This window comes from Triticum aestivum, chromosome 2D (assembly GCF_018294505.1).
Source record: "Triticum aestivum cultivar Chinese Spring chromosome 2D, IWGSC CS RefSeq v2.1, whole genome shotgun sequence".
NCBI classification, from domain to species: Eukaryota; Viridiplantae; Streptophyta; class Magnoliopsida; order Poales; family Poaceae; genus Triticum; species Triticum aestivum.
The window spans coordinates 8,825,768-8,840,757 of NC_057799.1; positions in this window are offsets into that span (position 1 = coordinate 8,825,768).

A 14,990-nucleotide genomic window follows, 5' to 3' on the forward strand; every position below is an offset into this window, starting at 1 on the left:
CCAGTGCGCGTTCTCCTCGAGGCGGCTAGCCTCCAGTGCGTGCTGCAGGGCCTCCTCGAGGGCGGCTTGGTACTCCGCCTCCGCCTCCATGTCCTCCGGGTCTACCTGGGGGGGGGGGGGTGGCGGTGGGAACGCCGGCGGGACGGCGGCGGGACGGCGTCGACACCCGAGCGCCGTTGCTCCTCGTGTTCGAGGGAGAACCACGCCTCCCAGTTGGGGGAGTCGGCGGCGTACTCTGGCAGCCGGCGCTGCTCCGGCGTGAGCTGCGCGCGGCGCCTGCGCACCTCGTCGTCGTGCGCCCGCTGGCTACGCGAAACCGCCGGCACCGGGATCCGCTGCGGATCCAGATGCCAATGGTGCGGCAGCGTGACATCGGGGTACGACAGTGGCTGCCTGTACTCCTAGTGCCACCGCGCTTGGTGCACCGGGATGTGCAGCCGCCGGCGACCAGGGCGGAAACGCGGCGCCGTCGGAGGAGGAGGGGAAGGGGAGCACAGGAGGACGAGGCGCCGGGGGTGCCCTTGCCCTTGCCCTTGCCATTGCTGCTGCCGAAGAGGCCCATGGACGCGCTAGGTTTGCGGTCGCCGGCGAGGAAGCAAAGGGAGTGGTGGGGGGCCAGATGTCGACGGGAGAAGTGGATGAGGCCGACCCCGCCGCACGCATGGTTAAATAAGGACGCTTCCACTGGCTGACGCGTGGGCCCGCTGTCGGTGGTCGTCATAAATAAGACGACAGGTGGCGGTTGGGTGACCGCCAGGTGGGGACGCGGCGGACGGCGAGGAGACGCGCGGCGCGTCCGCGCCGACGCATTCCAGGCGCAATTTTTGGCCGGAAATGGGTCGGCCCGGACGCCAAGCGGACACGATTTGAGTCTGGGTCGGCGCGTTGGGCCTCAATTTTTATCCGCGCCGACCCAAACAGACGCGGACGGACGAAATGGGTTGCCCCGTTGGAGTTGCTCTAATAGAGCAATCAATTGTGTATCAGTCTAAACTGTGATCTGTCCAGCTCCAAGATGATGCACCCGAACCTACAACCGACGACCAGAGTCGTCCAAACTTAATTTAGTGGCACTCACTACACTACAGTGGGTACGTGCGGGGTGACCATCAGTTGTTCTGTGATTAAGTACTTGTCAGCTAGCTACCAGCACGTACGTATATCGACAATCATGCATGCATGCATTGGTCGATGGACCAAGATCAAACCACACGTTGCTGTAGACGAATTTCAAGCCTTTTATGAAGTTGGAGCGCCGTAGCTCTGTTGTTGCTGCATGCATGTGGGAGCTACAGCTGGCGAGTGGCCACTCTCCATGCATGCGTCTCACTGTCCAGAAACTGCCCAACAAACCTTTCCCTTGTCAAGCCTTTCGTTTCATCTCGTCGGTGAGGTGATCGCCGTCAGCCTTTACTACAATCAGCGGGTTTTTTCTGTTCAAAAAGTCCAAGGCTAGCAACATAGTCTCTCGCTACCTAGCTAGAGAGTTGGGTGACTTGGAGAAGCAGCAAAGATGGCCTCAACTGAAGGGTCCCTTTTCACATAACTATATATGTTTATTCACCACTCATCCATGTGTAGCAACCAACCATCAGCCCCAAATTTTGGGGTCAAAATTCGATCATATATTTGACTAGCAAAATATTAAGCGTGGAAAGAGTTTGCAATGTTATTATTTTTGCTATGCATAACTTATAAGTATTTTATTAATTCAATTCATGATTAAAATATGACCCAAAATACATAGGAACTGGTAAATCAGGACACAGGTAATACTCACCCCGTCCCAAAATAAGTGTCTCAACTTTATACTAACTTTAATACAAAATTGTATTAAAGTTGAAACACTTATTTTAGGACGAAGTATCTTTTATTAAAGACCAACTAACCGCTTGGGCAAAATAAATAAATAATAAAGACCAACTGATAGATTGGGAGTTATGCATGCTAGGAGTAGGCGAGGAGTCACCCTCCATGTGCCTCACCATCCGGAAATTTGACTAGCATGCATCAACTCACTTTGCCTTCTCTTTCGTCTCCACCTCGTCGCCGTCGGTCCTTGCTAAATCTACTAACTTATTTTCTGTAGTCCCAAAAGACTCTATAAAGGGTCCGTTTCAACGAACCTTTTGTTTATTTATCAGCCAAGCCATGTGAGCTTCTTCTTTTCACTATATGCCGTATCAACCATCCGAATTGACTGTTCAATTGCATGCGATTCACGTCACAATCAAAAGAGCAACCATGTGTTTAATTAAACAACTGTGTGACCAACAAGACTGTTCAATCGCGTGCAATTCACGTCACAATCACAAGAGCGGCCATGTGTACAAACCACCACGTCACAATTGTATTAATTAACTGATCGATCGGGTGCTCGTTCTCGTTAGCTACGTCTACATGCGTATAGAGAACAAGGTACTAGCAAGATTACGCAGGCATGCATCCACGTGCACGTACGTTTATAAAGTTTTGCTTCAGTCAAAATTAATATGCAGAGTAAATAAAAACGGACGAAGTTCGTTCGTAAACCAACCGGCGGTTCTGCATGCATCTTTAGGTACTCTGCGACGAGCCTGACTTATTATCTTTTCGGAAAGTGGTAGTTGTGTGTGTAGGCTCGATTGGTGTATGAACAGCTGGGGGACATGGAAAGAGAGACCTCAACTTGTATTTTCTATACCAACTCGTCGTTTTCGACTTTCCAGAGACCGTTGTGCATGCTGCTGAAAATTTCTGCATGCAACCGCCAACCGACGTACCTTCGCTCGATTTTGGTACGTACTGTTTGCATGCATGCATGGTCGTGGTTGGTCATGCACGACCTTTGCTCATCGCCGTCTTCCGCCGACGATATGTATATAGTACAGTCTAGTTAGTCACAGATCGTCTGGTTGGTGTTTGTTGGTCATGTGTGCATGTGCTATTTTCTTTATGTCCCAATAATTGCATGCAGGTCATGTCACCTTTGAACCTTTTTCGGTTTTTCAACAGGCTATAGGTGGTGGGTGCTGCCCGACGTGGTAGCCAGGAGATATATAGTGTTGATTAATCTGCGAATTTCATCATCTCCTTTTGAAGATGTTTTTCTTTTTTGGGAATCACCGAGGAAGGAGTCCCTCCACCTGAATATGTTACTCAAAGTGGCCGTTGTGCCAAAAGAGTATGATCCAGTTTATAAGAAAAACCGGATCAAAAACCTGAAGAAGCTGACCTTGTTTATAAGGGAAACCGGGCCGAAATCATTCAAGTAACAAGGTTACAAGAAGATGAGAAGAATAGGAGGCCCAACATAAGACATGGCCTAGCTAGTAGACTAAAAAGACCATTACCATGAAACTCACAAGTAGATGTGGGGTGTCGTCGAGGGATCAAAATACCAAGACTTTGCGAGCAACCTAACGCATCGCACCGATGTGCCTACCGAACCCTCGACACAACACATGAGCATTCACAATCAACGAGTGCCAAACACAAACACTTCGAAGATGTCATAATTTCCAATCTGCTCTTGCTATTTTTCAGGCAACTTTAATTTCTGCGTGGATCGAGTGACCATCTTCTTACACATAAAACTTTGTCATGGCGTGTCATTTCTCTTGCTGGCACTACACTACCACAAAATTCCACATCGGCGATGGTTGGGAAACTCCATATTCTAGACGTCTTTCCTTGCCATCTACCATAGTGTGTATTTGTTAATTAACAGTCTCGTTCCCCACAGATGCCTTATAAACACTACAAGAAATATGTCAACTTGTGTCCTTGACTATTGGTCACTGAAAGGTCATTGTATTTCATTTGCGACCTTTTTGTGACCAAAAACAGAAGGACAAAAGCTGGCAGTCGTAAACTGAAATTAACGACCTTCTCTGTGAGAAGGTCGTAGACGTTTACGACCAAAATATGCCTACTGTTTTGTTTTGGTCACTAGCAGTCTCTCCAGGCCACGTAGGCATCCGACGTGGCAATCTGATGTGGCACAAGAATCAGCCCGGTCCAATTCGATTTTCTACATGGGCCTAGCCCAACAATTCGGCCTTTTTAATGTATTTTTTTCTATTAATTTTCTCTATATACATGGGCCTGGTCCAACAATTTGGCCTTTTTATTTTCTAGGGCATGGCCTTTCTGGCTCCAAAGTTTTTTTTTCAAAAGATAGGCCCACTAGTGAGATGGGACCCGGTTGTCGGGTTCTAATAAGTGGGTCCAAGTTGTCACTGTTATATTCTTCAGATCTCAATTTTCCAATAAATAAATAACAATATTTAAATCAGAACAGAGAGAAAACAAAATGCTTCAAACAGAGCACGACTAATACGGAAAAATATGGTTCACATCATGAATACAATAAAAAAGAGCCAAACTTGGCACATTATTACAATCAAACATGGTTCACATTAGTTTTACAATAAAAAAATGTTCACATCAGGTAACACAACTATCACAGTATAACTAGCTCCAATGCTTCTCCCAACTTGTTCATCCTGGACCTCACGACAAAACATGAATGAAGGCCAGCATCTGCAAGTTATCAAGCAAAATGGTTAGAACAAGCAATCTGCGAAATATTTATCATTTAAGCATAGAAAGACAGGGTCAGCAACATTTCAATGTTTGAAAAATGAACCAGGATTTCAATGTTTGAACAGCAAAAAATTGATGCAGTAGATCATATGCGGTTTAAATCAACCCCTAAGGGGAGACACGTTGACACATTCATTTGGCAACACCTGTAGAAATTGAACCTCATAAACATGCAATGTGGAATTTGTATCTCAAAGAAGTATACATACTTATCAGGTTTAATTAGCACAGAGAAGCAAAATGCTAGTAACTCATGATTAGTACACAAGACAGGATTCAGCAAAGTAAACAAGAAGGTGGCTACAGTACAAAAGTAAGCTCATCACACAGAATAAATGAGTGGAACTACAGTACATCCTCTAAATTAGCATGTTCACAAGATTAAAAGTAAGCGCAGCATAAGCATATGAGTTTTGTTTGGCACCACCACATCAAACATAGTAACGCCAACGTGAAAAGTTTCAGCATTATTGAGATATGTTTCCTCGGAATCATACTACACAGAGAAGGGTTCAGCCTCAAGTCTGAACTAGCCTTACATGGTGGAGTACAGATTTTAGTGGGTACATAAACAAGAAGCTGGTATCCTGATTGCCATAATGTTCCTCCTAGACATGAAGAACATAAGCCAATCAAATAGCAAATGGTTTACTGGATAACTGAGCGAGATATTTTCCTTTTTCAAACACTGAATGTCAAAATGTCAAAACAAACACCTCCTCAAAATTAATGGCCAGACTCGCAAGTCAAGTGCTTGCATTATTACAACAGTTTGGAAAAACAATAACACATGATCACTCTGCTCAACAAACAATGTTTGTGAGCAATGTACTAATTAGAATGTTGTACAATAACATCTTCGACAGTAGACAACTATCCCCTAAATTAGTTGTAAGCTTGTAGTTGACAGGAGGAATCATCACATATGTAGTTGATAGGAGGAAGAAGCGACAGATCAAGGAAATTGTCTCACCAGCAGCAACAACGGGCAACGGGCGACGTTGAGGAGGGTCAGCGGCAGGAGCAGCTGACATAAGTGGTCGGGGAAGACAGCCGGCAGCAGGTCTGTCGCATCATGTGAATCCATCCATTGGTAGAAATCATAATAAAATCATCATCATTGACATGTCAGAATGGGCGTGCAAAGAAATTATTTACAGGATATACAAAGCAACTACATGTTGATATGATTGGATTGTATGCACGGCGGATTTGTAATACTTAGTGTGAGTGCTGCTAGTCAATAAAGATGGGATTCACACGAAAACAAAAATAATCAATCAGCAGTCACATCAACATGGCTAGAGACTATATAGATGGTCTACTCTGGTATGTAGGTACATGTGCATCCATCTTTTGCATGCCGACAATCGGACTGAGAAAGCTAGACACAAAAATACTAGCAAGTATATATACTGAGAAAGCTAGACACAAACATAACCGCCTAGCTTTGGTAAGGTACATGTCTTTGTTTCACTCACTGCAGGAAAGTGGGCTGCTCTTGTCTAGTGTGGTGCCCGCCTCTTGAAACGGACGCTTAGCTCATAAGTAAAGCAGGAGATTGTCAAGTTAGGACTGAAAGCACATCTTAAGCAATTTGAGGCCCTGTTCGAAGACCCGCCACTCCACCACTCCGCTCCCGGAGCTGGGGTTAAAAAGCACGGAGCTGGGAAATATATGCTCCCCAGCTCCTCGTATTTTTAGGAGCTGGAGTGACTCCAAACAAGGCCTGAATATCATCTTACTGTTATAACTGTGTGTTTATAAACCACATGGCAGGCACCCATCATTTTGCACATACACACACCAACAAAAACAAAGGCAGGGGGATATGTTCACATTGCAGAAATTAGATATGCATACACAGCTTGACTTGACTAGCAGTGGATGTGTTCACAGGGCATCCAAGAGGAATGTTCTTTGCAATCTTCATGTGTTAAGTTGGGATGATAGCAAAGGAAAAACCCTTGCATACGTCTATGTACTTACTATTGATTAATGCACCACCACACCATTGCCACATACTGCAGCTTCTAATTCAACTCGTCATGCAAACTCGTGAGGCAGCAAACAGCTGCAGCAGTGGCATGAGACGCTAACTCGACAGCAACGCAACAGCGATGGGATAAGCAACAGCTGGTTCATACAGCGGTACGACACGGATCGCATCAAGCAGCACGGCGAGAGGGGGGGGGCAGGGGAAGTACCGACGGCCCGGGGCGGGCGGGGGCAGAGCTCGAGGTCGAGGAGCGTGGGCGGACGGGAGCGGAACTCGAGGTCGAGGAGCACGGCCGCCGTCATCTGCGCCAGCTCGCCCCTTCCTTGGTGAAGCCCGCCGGCGGATCTGGTGGATGCGCCCGCCGCTGCACCAAGATCGAGGGGATAGGGTTCCCGGAGGAAGCAACCAAGCCGCGTCCGCCGTGCACAGGGCCAGGACCAGGCGTCGGGGAGGATGTGGCCACCTGCAACGTGAATCGAAGGTCGGTTAGTCAGATCTGATCTATGAGACCACGGACGAATCATGAATCGAAGGAGAGGGGTGCGTGCGTCGCTTACGAGGGCGAGGGTGCTGGGTGAACGACATGGCTGCGACGGCGGCTGGATCCGGAAGACGAAGGTTCGGCGCTGCGACGGCGGAGTCGAGGACCTGTGACCGACGAGGGCTTCCCTTCTGTCCGCGCCGGCAAGTCGAGGTGGAGCAGAGAGCCCCGCGGGCGAGTGAGGCAGGGGAGCATCGGAGGAGGACCTCGGGATTCTCTTCTGTCATGCGCAGGCGTGAAGTGGCGGCGATGCGAGAGCCCCGCGGGCGGCGAGGTTGGTCGAGGACAAGGGAGACGAGGGGAGAGTGAGGGCAGTGGCGGATGTGGGTGGCGGCGAGGTTCGGAGGGGTGGGTGGCGGCGACGAGGGGGACGAGGGGGATCTGCATCGGGGGAGAGGGGAGAGGATCTGAGGGGGGAGGGAGAGAAAGAAAGAAAGAAAGAAAGGAGGCGGGGGGGGGGGGGCTGGATGGAAGATGCCAGCTAGGGTTTCGCCTCAGGTGGGGTTGGTGGGGGAGGCGAGGAGCGACGGCTACCGTTGGATCCGGGAGGATCCAACGTTGTTTTGTGCATGATCCGTGTGCCTTGTCCACGGACCAATCAGAACGCAATACAATATTATGACCAATTAGATTGGTCGTGATAAATTTAAAAATAAGATGTTAGATCATCTCAGCTATTTACTTGACCTAAGAAATTGGAAAAAATGAAACAAATGAAAAACCTTCTCATCATGTCATCAAATGTGACCTAGTTTTTAGAAGAAAAAATAACAAAAAAAATAACAAAATAGTAATAAGGAACTTTTCATTTTCTTTGCACGAAAATTCATTTCTCATTTTTCGAGTGCTCAAAATGAGTTTTTTTGTGAAGGACATAACAAATATTTGTTGCAAAATTGTATCAAATCATTTTTCTAAAATATTAGACCATATTTAATGTATGAATAACCAAATGGTTGGGTGTCAAAACTTTTGATCCACCTCTCGTGAAAAAGACAAATTTCCGCCGATTCAGCTGGAAGCGGGTCAAATTTGAACTGCAGCTGCCTCATAGCTTGCTCTTTATTTTTTCCAAAAATCATTTCTAGGTACATAAGTATCTATTTAATCATAGAAAGACCAAAAAAATTTCAAGATTCAACCACTAGCTAGGAATGGTAATTCCCGCCGTTTTGACGCATTTTGAAACCGACATAAAAAATTCAAAAAAATCAAAAAAATTGGAAAACCTTCGCATTCTGTCATTATATGTGACTAAGTTACCAGGAAAAATAATAAACTTGCAATACGGTAATTCTTTTTAAAAAGTGTTCTCAGAAATGAGCTATCATCTGTGAAGATTCATGGCTTTCAAGCCAAATCTCAATCTTATGGCCACATACATGGCATAGTTTGTTCAAATGATCTCATATTGTGCACAAGGGTGCATCTTGGAATGACAAACAATGTTGCCTAAGGAAGTTATCATTTTCTTTGCACGGAAAATTCATTTTCCATTTTTCGAGTGCCCGAAAAGAGGTTTTTTTGTGAAGGACCTACCAAATATTTGTTGCAAATTTGGACCTAATCAATTTTCTAAAATACTAAGATAAATTTAATGCACAATTGACCAAGTGGTTGGGTGTAAAAAGTTTTGATCCACCTCTCGTGAAAAAGACAAATTTCCGCCGATTCAGAAGGAAGCGGGTAAAATTTCAACTGCAGCTGCCTCGTAGTTTGCTCATTATTTTTTTCAAAAAACATTTCTAGGTACATAAGTATCTATTTAATCAGAGAAACACCAAAAAAATTCCAAGATTCAACCACTAGCTAGGAACGGTCATTCCCGCCATTTTGACCGCATTTTGAAACGGGCATAAAAAATTCAAAAAAATCAAAAAATTGGAAAACCTTCGGATTGTGTCATCATATGTGACCAAGTATCCAGGAAAAATAATAAACTTGTAATACGAAAATTATTTAAAAAAAGTGTTCTAAAAAATGAGCTATCATGCGTGAAGATTCATGGCTTTCAAGCCAAATGATCAATCTTATGGCCACGTTGATGGCATAGTTTGTTCAAATGACCTCATATTGTGCACAAGGGTGCATCTTGGAATTCCAAACAATGTTGCCTAAGGGAGTTATCATTTTCTTTGCACGGAAAATTCATTTTCCATTTTTCGAGTGCCCGAAAAGATGTTTTTTTGTGAAGGACCTACCATATATTTGTTGCAAAATTGAACCTAATCTATTTTCTAAAATACTAGGACATATTTAATGCACAATTGACCAAGTGGTTGGGTGTAAAAAGTTTTGATCCACCTCTCGTGAAAAAGACAAATTTCCGCCGATTCAGCAGGAAGCGGGTAAAATTTCAACTGCAGCTGCCTCGTAGTTTGCTCATTATTTTTTTTCCAAAAATCAGTTCTAGGTACATAAGTATCCATTTAATCAGAGAAACAGCAAAAAAATTCCAAGATTCAACCACTAGCTAGGAACGGTCATTCCCGCCGTTTTGACCGCATTTTGAAACGGGCATAAAAAATTCAAAAAAAATCAAAAAATTGGAAAACCTTCGGATTGTGTCATCATATGTGACCAAGTTTCCAGGAAAAATAATAAACTTGTAATACGGAAATTATTTTTAAAAAGTGTTTTAAAAAATGAGCTATCATGCGTGAAGATTCATGGCTTTCAAGACAAATGATCAATCTTATGGCCACATTCAGGGCATAGTTTGTTCAAATGATCTCATATTGTGCACAAGGGTGCATCTTGAAATTCCAAACAATGTTGCCTAAGTGATTTTTCATTTTCTTTATAGGGAAAATTCATTTTCCATTTTGTGAGTGCCTGAAATGAGTTTTTTTGTGAAGGACCTACCATATATTTGTTGCAAAATTGGACCAAATCAATTTTCTAAAATACTAGGCCATATTTAATGCACAACTGAAAAAATGGTTGGGTGTCAAAAGTTTTGATCCAACTCTAGTGAAAAAGACAAATTCCCGCCGTGTCAGTAGGAAGCGGGTCAAATTTGAACTGCAGCTGCCTCATAGTTTGCTATTTATTTTTTCCAAAAATCATTTCTAGTTACATAAGTACCTATTTAATCATAAATACATGGTTTGGTGGCGATACGTCGAGGTTTGGACGGTGGCCGAGGGCCCCAACTCTAGAGCGCGTAAACTCGCATGCCCGCCGCGTGGTCACCGCGTGACCGTGGCGTTGCCATGTGTTCTGGGCGGCCTAGGCATGTCTAGTGGGTTGGGCACTCCACAGGTAGTTGCTAGGAAGAAAATCACAACATAAGATTCTCACGAGGAGACCGATCGATGCTCAAACATGAATAAGCAGCCAAGTGTTTGATTAGCGGTACGGGAAATGCACATGGCTAATGGGCGTGAGTTTTGGCTAAGGATGATCAGTTACTAAGAAGACCGTCTTCACAAATTTTCAGCTCAAAAGGAGGAGCTTAGGTGGTACTTGCTTTGCAAAGTACCATGCTGGACATAAATACAAATGTTGAAGCTGGGCTCAAAATAATGAATGGATTGAGCCGGCATTTGGTGGAGGATGGTTATTTGGGCATAGGAAAGCACTGTAGAAAATGGATACCATTTGGACATGCCAAAGTGGTACTTCCTTCACAAAGTGTTTTTCTGAACATAATAGGAAAATGAATATTTTTGAATTATTTTTGAACTAGGCAAGGAAGGTTTTTTATATATTTGACGAAGATATGACCCAAAGAATTTATGAGATTTTTTTGGGAATTTTGGGAATGACAGAAATATAGGTTGCTTCACAACCTAGGGCAAAAACTGCCACATGGACATGACACATAGGCAAAACTGATGAGGTGGCGCCTAGTCATAGCAACCCACCACAATTTACAAGGTTGTGACCATCTATATTGGTCATGATCAGCTAGAAATAAGGCACCGAACCAGTGCTATCTGCTTTATGACCATTTCGTGTAAGGAAATTACGATCTTTCTGACCAAAATGGTCGTTATAGTTTAGGGTTTAGAGCCCCCCGAACAGCTTTTGACCAATTGGTCTGAAATGGTCATAGATATATGACCAATTCTTCCAGGGTCACTGACAGAAGGTCACTAGTTGACATATTTCTTGTAGTGAAACTATACGCAATTGAGTTATATCGGATTATTCTTATTGAGAAATGTCTGGAGTAAGCTTTATCACTAATGGCTCTTCATACTATGCCGCCCACAACATGTCATCTATGTTCTCAAGTTTTGTCGACCGGATGTTGGTATTTATGTTGAATATCATGGGGTTATTGTCCGATATGCGTTGAATTTCAAGAGGGTTAGGTGTCGAGGCTGAACACATGTGTGTAACCCGTGCGTAATACATAACGACATCGTTGACAACCAAAATAGACCAGAAAAAGCATAAATGGGATTGAGAGAGGACTGTGAGATCAGCCGCCGTGATAGTTTCAGACGGGGCCGAGCATCTACGAGTTTCATCACCCTTTTTATATATCATGTTGATTTAATACAATAGGTAGGAGCGCTCGAGCAAGGGCTCGGAGATGTAGGCTTCACCCAAACTCCGCCATTGAGCATCTTCTAATTTCGAGTGTGGTCAGTTGTTCTATGTGTACCTCGGCAGGAAGCCAAGAAGAACCAGTAGCCATGGTGGTGAGGAATAAAAGTCACCGAAAACCTCTGGCACTTCTAGCATTGAACACATTTGCAAAATGAACTAGTCTATTGAGTTTTAATTGTTTTGGGCATGGTTCAAGGTGTCTATTTGTGTTCGGCAACTACCCATGTATGTATGCTTGTCCGATTGGCATTCGCTCAATATTTGTTTCCTACAGTAATTCTCTTGAAGCATGCGTGTTTCCGGTATATGGAATTTAATTTTGGATTCCCACAAAAGAATACAGAAAATATACGGGAGCACCCGTGCATATCGTCCACTTCCATTCCGTTTTCACCTGGACTAGCTACCAACCGCACGCAGCCGATCAAGTGGATCTTGTTTCCTGTAGACGAGAGACACCATGATTAGATGCCACAGGAAGACGAAGTGATAGCAAAAAGTTCACCTTTCAGGCGAAATGATGCACCAACAACATAATGAACGGTAGAGGGGGTACATATATATGCATATCAAACGGTCGACCAACGGACCACGCAGCAAACGGGACGCCATCATGGCCAGGAAATGATACGTACGGTGGCCACAGTGAAAGTCACTCTATTATAGAATTTACCTTGCCGTGCATGCCATCCATGTCCCCATTTTCTTCATGAAACCACCCTACGTAACAAAAGAAGACAGAGGGATCATGCATGGTGCACAATGTGACGGGCGGCCATCACTTTCATGGTGCAAGAAAACTAATGCGTGGCGTGGATGACCAGATGTACATGTTCATCTGAGTGCGATGGATGCTGCAAAGTTTCAAATGGCAATGAGGCCATGTGCACACAACCGGTGGGTAACATGCATGCAAATGCCCGGGTTTTCCTTCCATGCCTAATCTTGTCGCAGGCGGAGAGGTCCGCCCAACGCAGTCGACGAAGCCTGCGGGGTACATGCGGCGACCAGCGGCTCACGGCGGAGCATGGCGGCCAGCGGCGGCGCGTCAGCGCGGCACGGACGAGGCGAGCAGGTGCGACGCGGTTTGCGGCAGCGTGTAGCGAGGCCAGCAGGGCCGCTACGCAGCTTGGCCTGGCAAGTGGCGACTGCGACCGCAACGAGCAGCAGTAGTGCATGGCCATGGCTAGCTAGCCTGGCAACTCCGACGGTGTTGGGTACACCGTACACAAGCAGCTAGTGCGGTAGTGTCTCCGCCGCCGACCATCTTGCTCGCACTAGAGCGTGCGGGAGCTGCCGGCGTTCGTGTGCCTCCCCGGCGAGATGGGCGAGCTGGGGGGGGGGGGGGGGGGCTGATTGCTTTTTCTATTCTGACGTGTGGGCCAACTCTGTCATAATCGAGTTTAAACGAATCGAATCGGACACTTTTCATACATGGTAGTTTTTAGTCAAAGATTAGTGAAAAAATGATAGTTTTCCGCACAAATTTATAAAGTAGTAGTTTATAGGCACAGTTTCATGAATTGTGGTAGTTTTTTGTTAAATGCTCTGTCGAGACATCACTGGAATTGGATCCGTGCAAGTTAGGCCAATTGCACCATGCATGCACCGATGCACGCACTCACAATACATGTGCTCACAACGTGCCATGTCAAACCTACACGTCAACTCCGTCTTTGCAGCGTACGCACACATCGACCTCAAGTTGTAGATACTGTATGGTCTGGTCACCATACGTATTTACATGGTTGATGAATTGAGTGGAGGATATACATGTATATCCACTGCGATCGGATATGGCGCTAGCTCTTGTTTGTCCCTCTGTGTACAAGAATCAGTAGCTTCTTTCTGATTGGCCGGAGGTAGCTATCTCATTTTTGTGACATTTCGTTATATATACCCGTCAGTATATATATCAACCCATAAATATCTTTGATGGCCACTTGTGATATCTTGGACAAGTATATATATGTCCTGGCATTTGTATACTACTCCCTCCGTTCACTTTTATAAGGCCTTGAAGATATTTCAGACAATGTGCAGAGCAGCCTATTTTTAGTTGTCTGAAATGACTTACAAAAGTGAACGGAGAGAGTACAACAATTGTCTAAAATGATTTACAAAAGATAACGGAGGGAGTACAACAATTGTGGTACATCCTCATTTGGTCGTTTTCCAAGAACCACAAAGACCCAAGCAGCTACGTATCTTGCATTTTCAGATATTCGATCTATACTTTGAAGCGTCACGTTCATTATAGTTCAACTGGTAGATACGTGCGTACCTGCACAACTTGAGGAATAATCCATGAAAAATGATGGTGTCGCCATTAATGCTATACATAGATAGACGCACAAGTAACCTGAATTTCCTCAACTATATGGCACTTTCTTCATAAATTCCCATGGATCCCCGTGGTTTGGTCGTATATGCATGTTCTCCGCCTGATTATGTTGATTTCTTGCAACATCTGATCAGATCGATGGCTTGTGTGACCCATGAAACGAAACGAATTAGAAGGGTGGCTTTCCATGTATCCTTGTCCAGCCCATCTGCCCATGTGGCTGCAGGGCACAGCCTTATCTTCTTGGCTATATAAGGGTCAATAATGCAACGTGGTTAGTTATTGGGGGCATGCCATTTTCTACAATATGCAGAAGTATCTCACAGGAAGAAGCTAGAGCAAAATATTAATTGGTGCATATTTCTTTGTACGTAGTCACAAGATTCCATGTAACCGATCTGAGTTGCCCTGCCTAGATCAATGTGCCCTTTGTTCCATAATGTCGTGCATATAGATTTTTTTAGAACTCAAACTTCACAAACTTGTTTATAATATAGTACGCACACTCGTGCGTATTCGAGAAAAACTTCACAAACTTTGAACAAGTTTATGAAGAAAAACATTTACATCTAGAATGCCAAACATGTATCATTAGATTCATCATAACATGTAGTTTCATATTTACATATTTGGTATTTTAGATATAAATAGTTTTCTTTATAAACTTGATAAAAATTTGCACAGTTTGTTTTTTCAAAAAAATTACACGCACTACATTATGGAACGGAGGGAGTCATTGATATTCAAGGCAACATTCAGTACTCCCTAGAGCCGACTAAAGTCAAGTTTTTTTTTCTTTTGATGGAACTGACTAAATTTGAGTTGAACTGTGATGATGCTTCAAATTTCGAACAAGAGAAGACATTTTCAACGAAGAATTCGAAAAAGAAGGCAGTTTCGAGGATCCGCAAGGGACCTGAATGGGGCTAGCTCAGCTGGGTGGGAGGTTTTCAGCC